Source organism: Plecotus auritus (genome assembly GCF_963455305.1).
Source record: "Plecotus auritus genome assembly, chromosome: 1".
NCBI lineage: Eukaryota > Metazoa > Chordata > Mammalia > Chiroptera > Vespertilionidae > Plecotus > Plecotus auritus.
The window spans coordinates 138,741,813-138,755,206 of NC_137770.1; the positions used below are offsets into that span (position 1 = coordinate 138,741,813).

General features: G+C 41.8%; 1 pseudogene across 1 annotated transcript; it reads left to right on the forward strand.

Annotated features, from left to right (window-relative positions):
* The first annotated feature begins 1,515 nt into the window (after positions 1-1,515).
* Positions 1,516-3,180, forward strand: LOC308241226 (5-azacytidine-induced protein 2-like; annotated as a pseudogene). The gene is made up of 3 exons: positions 1,516-1,580; positions 1,871-1,964; positions 2,129-3,180. The product of its transcript is annotated as a 5-azacytidine-induced protein 2-like (transcript).
* The last annotated feature ends 10,214 nt before the right edge of the window (positions 3,181-13,394 follow it).

Here is a 13,394-nt window from a genome sequence, read left to right on the forward strand (position 1 = left end):
ACTAGAAATGAGGGAGAGCATCTGTGGAACTAGAAATAGTCTAGTTTAGCTAGCTGCTAGAGCAAAGGGACAGAGTAGCAAATATAAGGCTGCATTATTTGGCAAGAACTAAGTGGATTTCAGTGTTTTTACTCCATGCAAATGAATTTGGAGTTTTTCATGAGGGTGCAAGGTAAAAGAATGCCAAAGTCAATGACTGGGGTTTTGAATATTGCCCCTCAGTTGACAGTTATATGAACTGTAACTGCCTGACTCAGTATTCCTAGACGAGTCTGGTTATTTGGCCTTATATCACTAACAGAAACATGAGAAGTGGATGAAGCCAGTTTTTGACCGTAGTTTCAGTGTGCATGTCGACAGTCCATGGCAGAGGGAAGGAAGAGAATAGCCAGAAATGAAGAGAGATGCATGGACTTCTGAGATCTTTAAAGAGCTGTAGAACATGATGATTACATGTGGAATAAGTATATTCTTCCTTATGACTGTTAATATTTCACATTTTTCATTCACATGGATAAGAAAATATTTAATGCAGTATATTTTTATCCAAACATGGAAACAGATACCATTTCCTATTCTCAGTTTGTTGAAAAAATCAATGATATCTAAAATTATTAATAAATTTTGGCAACATACCTTCTTTCATTTCTCTAGTTAGGGTTTCTCCATAATCCTGCCACATCTGAATAGATCAAATATTATTTTTAGTAATTAAGTTAAGTGAGACATTATTACAGGAATGATATACAGTATAGCTTATGAAATGTGTCCTTTAAATACTACTTTTAGAGACTGGAGCTTTGGGGATTGCACAAATAGAAAAGTAATTACATAAATAAAATTAATTCAGACTCATTTTAATTTTAGATAATAGAGAACAGGCATATATAATGCTATTTAGATTAATCAAATAAAAATGCAATTATTATAGGTCCATTGAATAACCATAACTTCAGAAAAGTAATATTTGATACCATTGGTTTAAAGAAGTTTAAACAAGTCAAGTCATATTTCACACTGAATGTATTACTTTGTGATTCCAAGAAAAACTGCTATTTATAAAAATTTAGTTTTTTTTTTTTTTTTTTTTTTTACTTAAGTTGGGTTTTCTTTAAAATGAGCTTTCCAGCCCCCTTCAGGCCAACTGCTGCTAGCCTCTAGCCCCCTAAGTTGTGTTTCCCTGCTGTGGAGGGTGGAGCAGTCCACGGAGGCGCTGAGGGGCCACACTGGGTTCTGCGCCTCGCGGGCGTGTGGCTGGGTAAGTGGTCTGCTCCTGGTGGCGCTTCAGCTTCTTCTGTCCCTCTTGCCACTCCTTCCTGATCCCCAGGACCCAGCCCACTGGTCTGTCCTGGCACAGCCCAGGCCAAAGAAATGGGAACCCTTCTTAGGTGTACCTGGAGCAGCGGCCTTCGCAGGGAAAGATGGGGTATCTTCGAGGAAACCGGAGCCCGTGGTGACCCCTGATGACCCTGTTCGCAATGCTGGGGATCCAAATGCAGCCTGACTCCAGCTGTCATGGATATACTGGTAGAAGATGGGGTCTGCATTCTAAATCATGAAAAAGCCCAAAAAAGAGATAAGTGATCTGGTCTCAATATATTCAGACTAGAGGCCCAGTGCACGGAATTCGTGCATAGTGGGGGAGAGAGGGGGATCCCTCAGCCCGGCCGGCACCTTCTCCAATCTGAGATCCCTTAAGGGATGTCCGAATGCCTCTCACAATCCAGGACCCCTGGCTCCTAACCACTCACCTGCCTGCCTGCCTGATTGCCCCTAACCGCCTCTGCCTCGCCCCGCACCTGGGACACAGGATTCCCTCCTGCGGCTGGTCACTGGCACCTGGGACACAGAATTCCCTCCCTCTGTCCAGCTGCGGGCACGCAGGACCCAGGCCAGCTTTGCCCAGGCTGGCCACACCCACAGGGGACCCTGGGCGGGCGGCTTTGCCCGGGCCACAGCCGCAGGTGCTTGGGACCATGGCGCAGGCGGCTTGTCCCTCTCCCGGGCTAAAGGCTGGCTGGTCTCCTCTCTGCTCTCCCCAGTGTTGAGTGTCTGAGCCTTTACTGCATGACAGCATGAGGGCGTGAGGATGTGATGACCATTTGTATATTAGCTCTTTATTATATAGGACGAGTCTGTTGCTTCACATTTTGCCCTTGTCACTGTTTTTTGATGAAGACATCAAAAAACGACTTAAGGATTCAGAGAAAAACTCTTTCCTAAAGAAATGAGTAAGATTTTTGGAAGAAAAACTTACAGGCGCTCTCTTAGATGAAGAAAAAAGTTCTGTGGGCAGAGAACAAGTAAATAAGGCCTATCATGCACATCAAGAGGTTTGCATTGATAGGGATAATTTAAAGAGCAAATTGGATAAAATGAACAAAGACAACCTGAATCTTTGAAAGTATTGAGTAAACAGCAGCAGTCAAACTCCTTTGCTAAGAACAGAGGTGGAGACACAACAGGTGATGAGGGATGTAAATCCACTTAATCAAAAGGGGAGGTGGAAAAGTTGGGTTGTGACCTGAAAATCCATGGCTAGAACCAATGAAGAAAGAATGTAACACTCTCAGAATAGAACTACAAAAAGCCAAACAAACACATCCATCTCAGGAAGACAATCTGCAGAGCAGAGCTCTCCAAAGAGGAAGCAGTTCAAGTGATGAAATGCAAAATGGATACTGGGAGCTGAAGAGAGAAATGTCTAATTTGCATCTGGTGACTCAAGTACAAGTTGAACTGAAAACCCCAACTGCAATCAAGAAAGCCTGTGCCCCTGTAAGATTCCCGTACGACCTTGGCAAAGACAGCACAAAACTGCACTTGACGAATTTCCCTGCAACATACAAAAGACACCCCCCTCTCTCTCCAAATGCCAAAACCCTTTGTCATCCCACATCTTCCCCTTTACCGGGAGATGGGAAGGTTTTATCAGAGAAAGCAATTCTCCCATCATGGACAGATAATGACAGACCCATTCCTCATGACTGCACAAACTGTCAGGAAAATTACTCACATGGCGGGAATTCTCTGGAAGATCATTCTTGGGGACTCCCAAGCCCTCCTAAATCAAGTGAGACAGCACATCGGGAAACTAAAAATAAAACTTTGCCTTTACCCATCCTGCCACCACTGCATAACTTGGATCAACGTAATCAAAACTGCCTTTATAAGAATTAATTCTGAAGAGATCTGGGATTTGGTCATGAGGTTTCTGTACCTCCCCCAAGGGTACACTTGAGAAATTCTTTAATAAACTGAAAGCGGGTGTTGATTAAACTTTTGCAAAATTCGTCAATGTACACATTTGCACATACTGTAACGTATTATGTAGTTCATTTTCCAGTATGAGAGAGCAACCCTTCCTCTTCACATTCTGCCTAAGAATCAGGTATACATTACTAATAAATTAATAAACTTGAGGTGCTTCAAAAAGACAAAAAAATAATAAATAACAAAATGAGCTTTCTATTCTTATACTTTTAGAAAATTAAAAGTTTAAGACATGTTCTATGCTATTAATTTTTCAATCTAAAATGACAAAAGTGGTACTGTCATAAGGTCATGTGAAAATTCTACTGGCAAAAAATAAGTGAAACTATGTTACTGTCTGTATTACGACTGAGACATTTCTTTATTCATATGGACCACAAAGGTTTCAGAAGATCTTTGATTGGGGGAATAAAAAACTCTACATATAGCCCTAGCCGGTTTTTCTCAGTGGTTAGAGCGTCAGCCTGTGGACCTAAGGGTTGCAGGTTTGATTCCTGCTCTGGGGCACGTACCTGAGTTGCGGGTTTGCTCCCTGCCCCCAGTTGGGTTGCATGCGGGAGGTAACCAGTCGATATTTCTCTCTCGCATAGATGTTTCCCTCTCTCTCTCCCCCTCCTCCCTCCCTTCCACTCTCTCTGCAAAGCAATGTAAAAAAATATCCTCAGGTGAGGACTAATAACAATAACAAAAATCCACATATAATTCTGTAATTGTAATAACCTTGTTCTCTTACTAGAAATTAGAGCTAAGTTTGGAAACAAACAATTATTATAGTCTACTTAATGATGAAATGTGTGGGAGTACTTCAAATTATAAGTGTCCTGATCTAGAGTGTTCTTAATAAAACTTATCTTTAAAAAGGTATCCTTTCACTCAATGCCTGAAATGGGGTTTAAAATAGTATACTGAACATTAAACACTGTGGTGATCATTATAATGTGATACCCAATGCCTTTACAAATTTCAGGCGTGAGGACAAATTTGATGACTAACACGTTCCCCAGTATTTTTGGAGGCTGATTCTATTAACACTTTTATGACAATAGCATGATAGACAGGACTTATTAAATGGATAATGTGGCAACATTACTAGACAGACTTTGTAAAATAAATAGCTCGATATCAGATAAAGACCAAGGCCTTTACTGAATCAATTTTATGTTACCATTAATAAAATAGGTATTATGTGAATCACATTTTTACACAACTTGAATTAAGAAACTACCGATGGAAGATTATTATCTTTTCCCCCAAAAGCTCCTTTCCTAAATATTTACGTCTGTGATGTTTATGCTTATTTCTAGGTGAGGACTGTGTCCAGATGATGGGAGGAGCTTGAAGTTCCAATGATAATAAGGAGAACATATCTGTCATTTTTTTTATATTGTGTCATTTTCAACAATATAGAAAGGTGAGAAAAGTACACACGTGAAAACAATGTACCAGCAACTTTCAAGTCAAAGGATTTGCCATTAGAAGGATTTTTCTCAGAACTGGTAGTTCCCAAACTCTGTCCCATAGGGATCTGTTTCCCCTGGGGACACCTGCAGGATTGAGAGCTTCAGAGTCTCCACCCCCTTCAGTGAGGCAGCTTGATTCGTCTTATTATATAAAACATTTTCCTGCAAAATTTATAATAAAAGTTCTAATCTGAAAAAAATATTTAAAGTATGAAAATCACTGATTTATCTTTTAAATTTTTTATCAAGCATATATATGTCATATTTAATGGAAAGTTCCATGGATTTCTGCTTTCTTACACAAAACATAGTGAAGGTAAAGATGAACAAACTGCTAGGATTTGGAATTGGTATATCTTCCTGCATGCTCTGTTTCTTTCTTGTATTTCTTGCTAATGTCAGTTTGTCTGTCATTAGCAGCCAGTCTTTCTACCTCCCCTTAACTGCCATTTCTAATATGTTAGTAATTGAGAAACCAGATAAGCAAACTTTGAAACTTTGGCTCCGAATACACAATTCTGCTTGAAGGCCTTAATGTTCCCTGAATAGATTGCACAATATTTAATGTTCTTATTTTGTGGCAGCTCTTTTGGTTACTCAGAGTGTCATTTACTTTCTGGTTCCTGCCTCTCTTTTGGACAGTGGAGGACTTGTCTGCAGGCATATAAGCATAACCAATGAAAATCACTGACTTAGCCCAACTTCCTAATTTGACCTAAGAGGCAACAAAGGCTCAGAGAGATTACAGGTTGCCTGAGGTCACAAAACCAATTAGCTGTAGGCCCAAAGTGGGCTCTAAGGCTTCTCCCTGAGCATAAGGTTCTGTGCCAGCTCCTTCCTCATATTCAGGAAAAATACACAAATTTTTAACTATAACTCAGAGAAAATGAATATGTAAAACTGTCATGTAGCTCCATAATGTTTTGACATGAGACACAAAATAATAGCGTTCTAACTCAATTATAAATTTTAAAGCAATGAATAAAAATATAGTAATAGAAATCTACACTAATAAAAGACAAATATGCAAATTGACCATAGCTCCACTATGCCCAATAGCCAATCAGGAGCAAGTGTACAAATTAACCCAACAAAGATGGCGGCAGCCACAGAGCTGGAGTGAGCAGGAAGCTTGGGTTGCCCCCAGCGATGGAGGAAGCCAAGATTCCCGCCCGCCATAGCCTGCCCTGGCCACCACTAAAGGCTACAAAGTTTAAATTATAAAAGATAAATAAATCCCAGATACCTGCTTCTAGCTGACCCTAGCCTCCACTCAAGGAGGCACCGAAGAAAAAAAAAAAAAGAAATAAAAAACCCCTTATCCAGGCTGGCCACACCCCATGAGGTGAGGGTCCCCGCTGGGGGGCTTGGCCTACCCTCAAACAGCCATCAGCCCCTCACCCAGGCTGGCCAGGCACCCCAGCAGGGACCCTCACACACCCCAAAGGGTGTGTGGCCAGCTTGAAAACAGCCCTCAGCCCCTCAGCCAGACTGGCCACACTCCCCCAGCGGGGACCCTCACCACATGGGGGCATAGCCGGCCTGCAAATGACCACGGGCCCCTTTCCCAGGCTGCCCCACACCCCAAGGGAACCCCCCCTGACCCAGGACACACTTCAGGGCAAACCAGCCAGCACCCACCCGTGCACCAGGCCTCTATCTATACTAATAAAAGGGTAATATGCTAATTAGACTGGGAGACCTTCCAGGAGACCTTCCAGATGTTCTTCTGGCCAAAGCCAGCATGGCGGGGCTGATGTAGAGGCTGTTAGAGGCCAAGAGGGGATGGCAGTTGTGGGTGATCAGGCCAGGATGGGAAGGCAGTTGTGGGTGATCAGGCCAGGATGGGAAGGCAGTTGTGGGTAATCAGGCTTATGAGGGTCGGGACCGTTGGGGGTAAGCGGACCAGCAGGAGGGCCAGTAGCAGGCCATCAGTGGAGATCAGTTGGAGGTGATCAGAACAGTGTGGGGGGGGCAGTTTGGAGTGAGCAGGCCAGCAGGGGTGCAGTTGGGGGCTAGCAGGCCAGTGGGGAGGGAAGGTGGGGGTGAGCAGGCCAGCAAGGCGGGCAGTTTGGGGCAAGCACACTGGAACGGGGGGGCAGTTGGGGGTGATCAGGCTGGCGGGGGGGGCCTTTGGGGGCAAGCAGGCCAGCAGTGGGGGGCAGTTGGGGGGAAGCAGGCTGGCAGGCAGAGTGGTTAGGGGCAATCGGGCAGGCAGGCAGGCAGGTTAGCCGTTAGGAGCCAGCAGTCCCGGATTTAGAGGGATGTCCCACTGTTGGTTTAGGCCCGATCCCTGTAAACCGGCAGTAGGACATACTTTGAGGGGTCCCAGATTGGAGAGGGTGCAGGCCTGCCTGAAGGACACCCCCCCCCCCCAGCCGTGAACGAATTTCATTTCATGCATCAGGCCACTAGTTAATATCATAAATCCTATTAGTAGCAGTCTTTACACTCAATTTATAAAGCACAGATTATTTAGCCTCACTACAAGAAACTTGAAGGAGAAAATCTTTAGTTAAATTAAGGAAATTCTTCCCTAAAGGAACTATCCATTCCCTCCAAATAAAACTTGGTTTACCAAAATCAATCAACAAATGAATTATCTGTGTTGGGAGTTATCTATAGCAAAATTTACCAGTAAAACACAAAACAGATTTCTCTTTCCCGTCTAGCATACTTCTGCCCAACCTCTTTCATCCTTAGTTGGTCTGTACATAAGACATGAACTTAATTTCCATTATGATTTAACCCCGTCAGAAAGTATAGGAGCACCTTCACTTCTCTGCTCTCCAGTCCACATGAGTGAGGCCTTAGACTCCCTCTACCTTCCTCACCAGAGGATGCGAGGTGTACCTGATGTGTGCACTTGAGAAAAGGAACTGAGGATGCTTGCTTAGCTCCAAAACACTTGTTTGAAAAGACATGTCTGCCACAGTCACATGAATTTGGGTCCGCTCTCATCTCTGCAGCGAGCAACCTGCCCAGGGACAGGTGTCAGGTATTTCTTTCCTCCACTCACAGCTGGGAGTGAAACTGCCTGCTTTGGGATGAGTGTTCAGAAGCCTTGTGACCCCACATCTAAACCACATTTTCCAATGCCTTACTATGTGTGGGTAACAAGCTAGGAAGTCCATCTCCATCTGCCTGACTCCTCTGATCTAATCTCAAAAGAGAAACAGGGCTGTCATTTGCCACCTACCCCAGCACAGCTCCAACAAGAAAGATGACTACTCTACACTTACAGAAATGACTACAGGGCAATTGTCTAAGTGGACAAAGTAAAGACATGAGGAATTATCTAGAGCATATAATTGGTGTGATAAACAAGTTTATTAAGCTCTGTTTCTGCCTTCTGAGAAAATAGCATACCCGCTGTGAGAGAGTGAATAGAGATAAAATTCAGAGTAGAAAGACACCGCCTTGTTGTTGTAAACATGAAGCACTGAGACTCAACATTGTGTTGAGACGCAATGTTCTGTCTGCTATGTACAAAGCTAAAGTCTTAGGAATAGTAACTGTTTTAGCTTTCATGTATTTGTATACCAAGAGTTGCTAACTGAATACACATTTGAGAAATAGAAAAAATTACTTAAATAAATTATTAAAGTTCTAATATTTTATGAAAGTCTTAGAAATGAACCAAAAGTCCCCAAATCAATCAATGTAAAATTGAATCTACCTATTTAACACAAATTGAAAGGACAATGAGGAACTATGTGACATGCATTGTGTTAGGAACACAAATACTGAAAAACAGTTGAATATAAAAAATTTTGAAATCAGATAAATTCTATCTGTTATAAAATTGTTGGGAATAAATTTTTAAGTTTTCAGTTCTAAGAAAACAATTCTATGTGCAAGAAAATCTAGTGATATTTCTGTTCAAGCTAATTTTAACTTTTGTAATTTATCATAGTATCATTAAATAAAACCTTGAAATCACTTCTGATATATTGGACAAACATCCAGAATTAAACTAGAATGTGAAGAAAACTAACAGTAAGAATTAGCAAAACTGGTATGTAGCAATCTATACCAGTACAATGAAATCAATTGGGCAAGGCTCACCTCCATGTAATGATGACAAAGGAAACAAACCTAAATATCATCAATGTGATGAGAACTGAAATCACAGATTAGAGTGATACTTTATTATGCAAATCACTAGAGGCCCATTGCACTAAATTCGTGCATGGGAAGGTGGTGTGTGTCCCTCAGCCCATCCTGCACCCTCTCCAATTTGGGACCCCTTGAGGGATGTCTGACTGCCCGTTTAGGCCTGATCCCGAAGGACATCCCTCTCACAATCTAGGACTGCTGGCTCCCAACTGCTCACCTGCCTGCCTGCCTGATTGACCCTAACCACTTCTGCCTGCCAGCCTGATCACCCGCTAACCACTCCCCTGCCAGCCTCATCGATGCCTAACTAATTCCCTGCTGGCCCAATTGTGTTAAACTGACCTCCCCTGCCAACCTGGTCACCCCTAACTGCCCTCCCTGCTGGCCTGGTCACCCCTAACTGTCCTCTCCCACAGGCCTGGTCACCCCCAACTGCCCTCCCCTCCCAACCTGGTCTCCCCTAAATGTCCTCCTCTGCCGGCCTAGTTGCCTCCCAACTGCCCTCCTCTGCAGGCCTGGTTGCCCCTAACTGTCCTCCCCTGCAGGCCTGGTCCCTCTCAACTGCCCTCCCCTGCTGGCCTGATGGCCCACAACTGCCCTCCCCTGCTGGCCATCTTGTGTCCACATGGGGGCGGCTATCTTTGACTACATGGGGGCGGCCATCTTGTGTGTTGGAGTGACAGTCAATTTGAATATTACATCTTTATTAGATAGGAAGGATTGTCCTTAAAGTTAGAAAAACAATGCCGAATAAGACAGAACACTACAGTAAGAATAGTCCAAAATGTTTAAACCTTACAAATAAAGGGGATTGATAAACAAATTCAATATTGATGTATTTGTAACATTTATTCTTTAGAATCATAATTTAAAAATCTTTAGAAGTCTGTTGTTTTGTATTGCCCCATCTCAAAACCCACCCCTTTCTATTATTTTAGACAACATGTTATTATCTCTCATAGAATTAGTTGTTTTCCTAATGGCAATAACTACATCCCCAGTGACTCTACAAGGCACCTTCTTTCCATAAGTCTAAGAATTTTGTAAACAACAACTGCTATAGAAATTTTGTGCCCTAATCAGTTTGGCTCAGTGAATAGAGTGTTGGCCTGCGGACTCAAGGGTCCCAGGTTCGATTCCAGCCAAGGACCTGTACCTTGGTGGCGGGCACATACCCAGTAGGGAGTGTGCAGGAGGCAGCTGATTGATGTTTCCCTCTCATTGATATTTCTAACTTTCTATCCCTCTCCCTTCCTCTCTTTAAAAATCAATAAAATATATATTTTTTAAAAAAATTTTGGCGATCTATCTCTATATCTTGATAGATTGGTGTTTCATATTCTCTTTTATTGAGTCTAGCATGATTTGGTGAACCAATGCCCGATATTGAACTTATGTATACTGTGAAACTACTACGTTAAGTTTAAAACCAACTATTTTTTTTCCAATGTATATAGAAATACTAAAAGTAAGCACCTCATTCCTCCCAAATTAGTAAACAAAAAAATTTCCACAAATATCTTCCCTTGTATTGCTTCTGCATTTACATACTCTTTCTTCTTCATTTTGGAAAATGAGACATTTTCTGATTTTTCTGGTGAGAACATTGCAAGTCTGCATCATAGTTTTGCCTAACAATTCAAAAAAAGTATTTGATTTTTTGTACCAGTAGCCCAGTTTCACAAATTTGTGATAACTGAGACCTTATTTGGCCAAAAGGCTATCTAGCAATTCTTAGCTTTGCTCTTCTATGTTGTGTTATGATGAAGCAAACTGAAAAAAAATAGGTTGACGTCTCATTTAGCACAGGCCTGTGCTAGCTTTCTCTGCATGAAAAAGACCGTAAAAAGATCATTAAAACCATAAGCCATCGTGCATTGATTGAAATGGGTATTTCAGCGTGTGACATCAGCATCATGGCAAAATGTATCTCCTCTTAAATCTACAACAAGTGGACATCTAGACCCCAACAAAGGCTCCTCTGCTCAACCTGGAAAGTGGGCGTCTAGGGATGTGCAGGAGAGGCAGGATGGAGAGAAGAACAGGACAGGCCCCTACTGCAGTTCTCCAAGGACAAGGCTGAAGGTACAGCCCTAGCACACACTGTAGCGGTGGGGGAGGCAGGGTGCAGTGCGCACACCACTGCCCAGCAGCATTCCCTTCCCCTCCCCAAATCCAGGTCCCTCCCCAATTACAGCTGTGCTCACACCACCACAGACCAGCAGCAGCAGCAGAGCCAAGTCTCCAGCCTCCAGGCCACAGTACACACTGCTGCCAGTGGCCAAAGGGAATGAGGTAGCAGCTCAGTGGGCTCACAAACTGGCTCCCCTCAACTGGCCACACCCACACCTACCACCATAGGGTGCCCTGAGGTCCAGACGACCTGGATACAGTGTTGGCACCCACCACCCTGGTTACCCAGGCTGCCACTCCCATGTCCAAAGCCAAGCCTCACACACCTTGACTCACTGCACACCCTCCCCAAGTTTCAGTAGTACAGGTAAGAGAAAAGAAAAACTGCGCTATACCACCATCTACTGGAATACAAAAGAAAGACCTGAAACTATCAATCTGCTGAATTGTGAAAATCACCACATTCCTAAGAAAAGTGTTCACCACTTCAAATGTGCCAGCAGAAGACCAACGCATCAAGCAGGCTGGACCACCATAGTAACACTAACACAGAAAGAAAATGACAATTCTCCAGAAGAAAACTCAAAATAATGCACGATTGTGATCTAAATGAACAGAGAAATCAAAATAGCCAAATAGTCATGAAGAAACTCAGCGAGATACAATTAAACTCAAAAGTCAGTTCAATGAGCTCAGGAATAAAAATAATGAACAGAACGAGTACTTTACTAAACTGATGAGAAGTACAAAAAAGAACCAAACAGAAATTCTGTTGCTGAATAACTCAATAATAAGATGAAGAAGGAATATTTTAATAGCTCTGATACACAATGAAAGCTAGTTGCTATTTCAAGACTCCCTCTCATTGCCATCTTAGTCATCAGTCATTCAAGTGCTATCAAGATAAACAGACATAAACACACTTTATTTATTTAAAAATTCAAATATTAATACATAAACTTAAAAATAAACATTCAAATATTTGCTAAATTTAATTATTTTATGAAGTGTACAGCAGCTCAGCAAGACATTTTATAACAATTGGAATAAAAATGTTGAAGTAAATAGCAATTAACACTGTTCTCTGACCAAAGAAGATGACAAACATTTTCACTTAAAGACAGAAATTAATCCTTTTAGTGCTACGTTTATTTAATTCATAAAAATGATTTATGTCCATTTCATTTCAGTAGCAAACATCTATAAATGGTTAAATATTTAGATGTCAATCATTCACTTATGCTTAGGGGTGTAAAAGTCGGGGTTCAGCAAAACTTAAAAACTGTTAGGAACCATCACCAATATAAAATCCATCAGAAAGTAAGCCAAAGCATCTCCAAGTATACCACTGCTTACTAGACAATAATATATAATTTCTAAAATCAAACTGAAATGCAGCTTTTGAAGAAGTTTAAAGTGTGTCACTTTAGTCATATGAATTAAATAAAGTTAATGATACGTATCTCTTAAAAATGAGAGATCCAGGGACTTAAAGATGATTATAAAACTTCTGTCTCCTTTCTATATTAGCACAATAATTAAGACTTTCTATTAGTGTGTACTAGTCAATTAAGCAACTCAGAATTTCACCAAATGAAACACAAGAATTATATCAGAAATCTGCAACCCAAGGTGAAAAAAGATAATAGAACTAACCCTGCAGTAAGTTGAAGTGCATGGCCTTGAGGTAGGAATCCCCAAGTTTTCTCCTGGAATTGAATTTCTCTTGCTGAGCAATGGTCTTTTCAGCTGTTTCTCCAGGAGAAGTTTGGTGCTGACCTCTGCTAGCCTCTCTTTAGTCCTAGGAAAACTGTAAACAACAAATGCTTAGTATTTTATTTTTCCTTAAGTGACATAATTTTTTAAAGTAGCCAGGATAGTAAATGGAATTTCCCATTAAATAGCATTTAAGCAATGAAAATGTGTCAGAGCAGACTTACTCTATTCAAGTATAGGTTCTTAATTTTTCTAAAAAAGTACTTATGTTTCCAGGCAGTGGGGAGAGGGGGTCCCAGCTAAATACTTAATCCAAAGTAGGGAGGCTATCAGTGATGCAGACGGCTTATCAGGTAATACTTGCTGCCTCTGGAAGGGCTGTACTTACAAGATCCTTGAAGATGCCCTTGGACATATTTAGTAGCCACTTTAGGGATTTAAAAAAAGAAATCCCTCAAAGACATTGCCAAGCACTTGCCTTCACCACCCTGTACAATACACTCATTACCTTGGAGATATTAATCATTTGACACCAAGGCATAATTTAGAGCAACTACCTCTAAGGGAGAACAAGATAACCTGGCTGGTGATCAAATGACTAAAACAGCTCCAGAGGCCATCTATCTATATTTTAAAAGGCCCATGGCCATAACACTGGAATGTGAGAACAACCAAACAACCGGTCACCAGGAG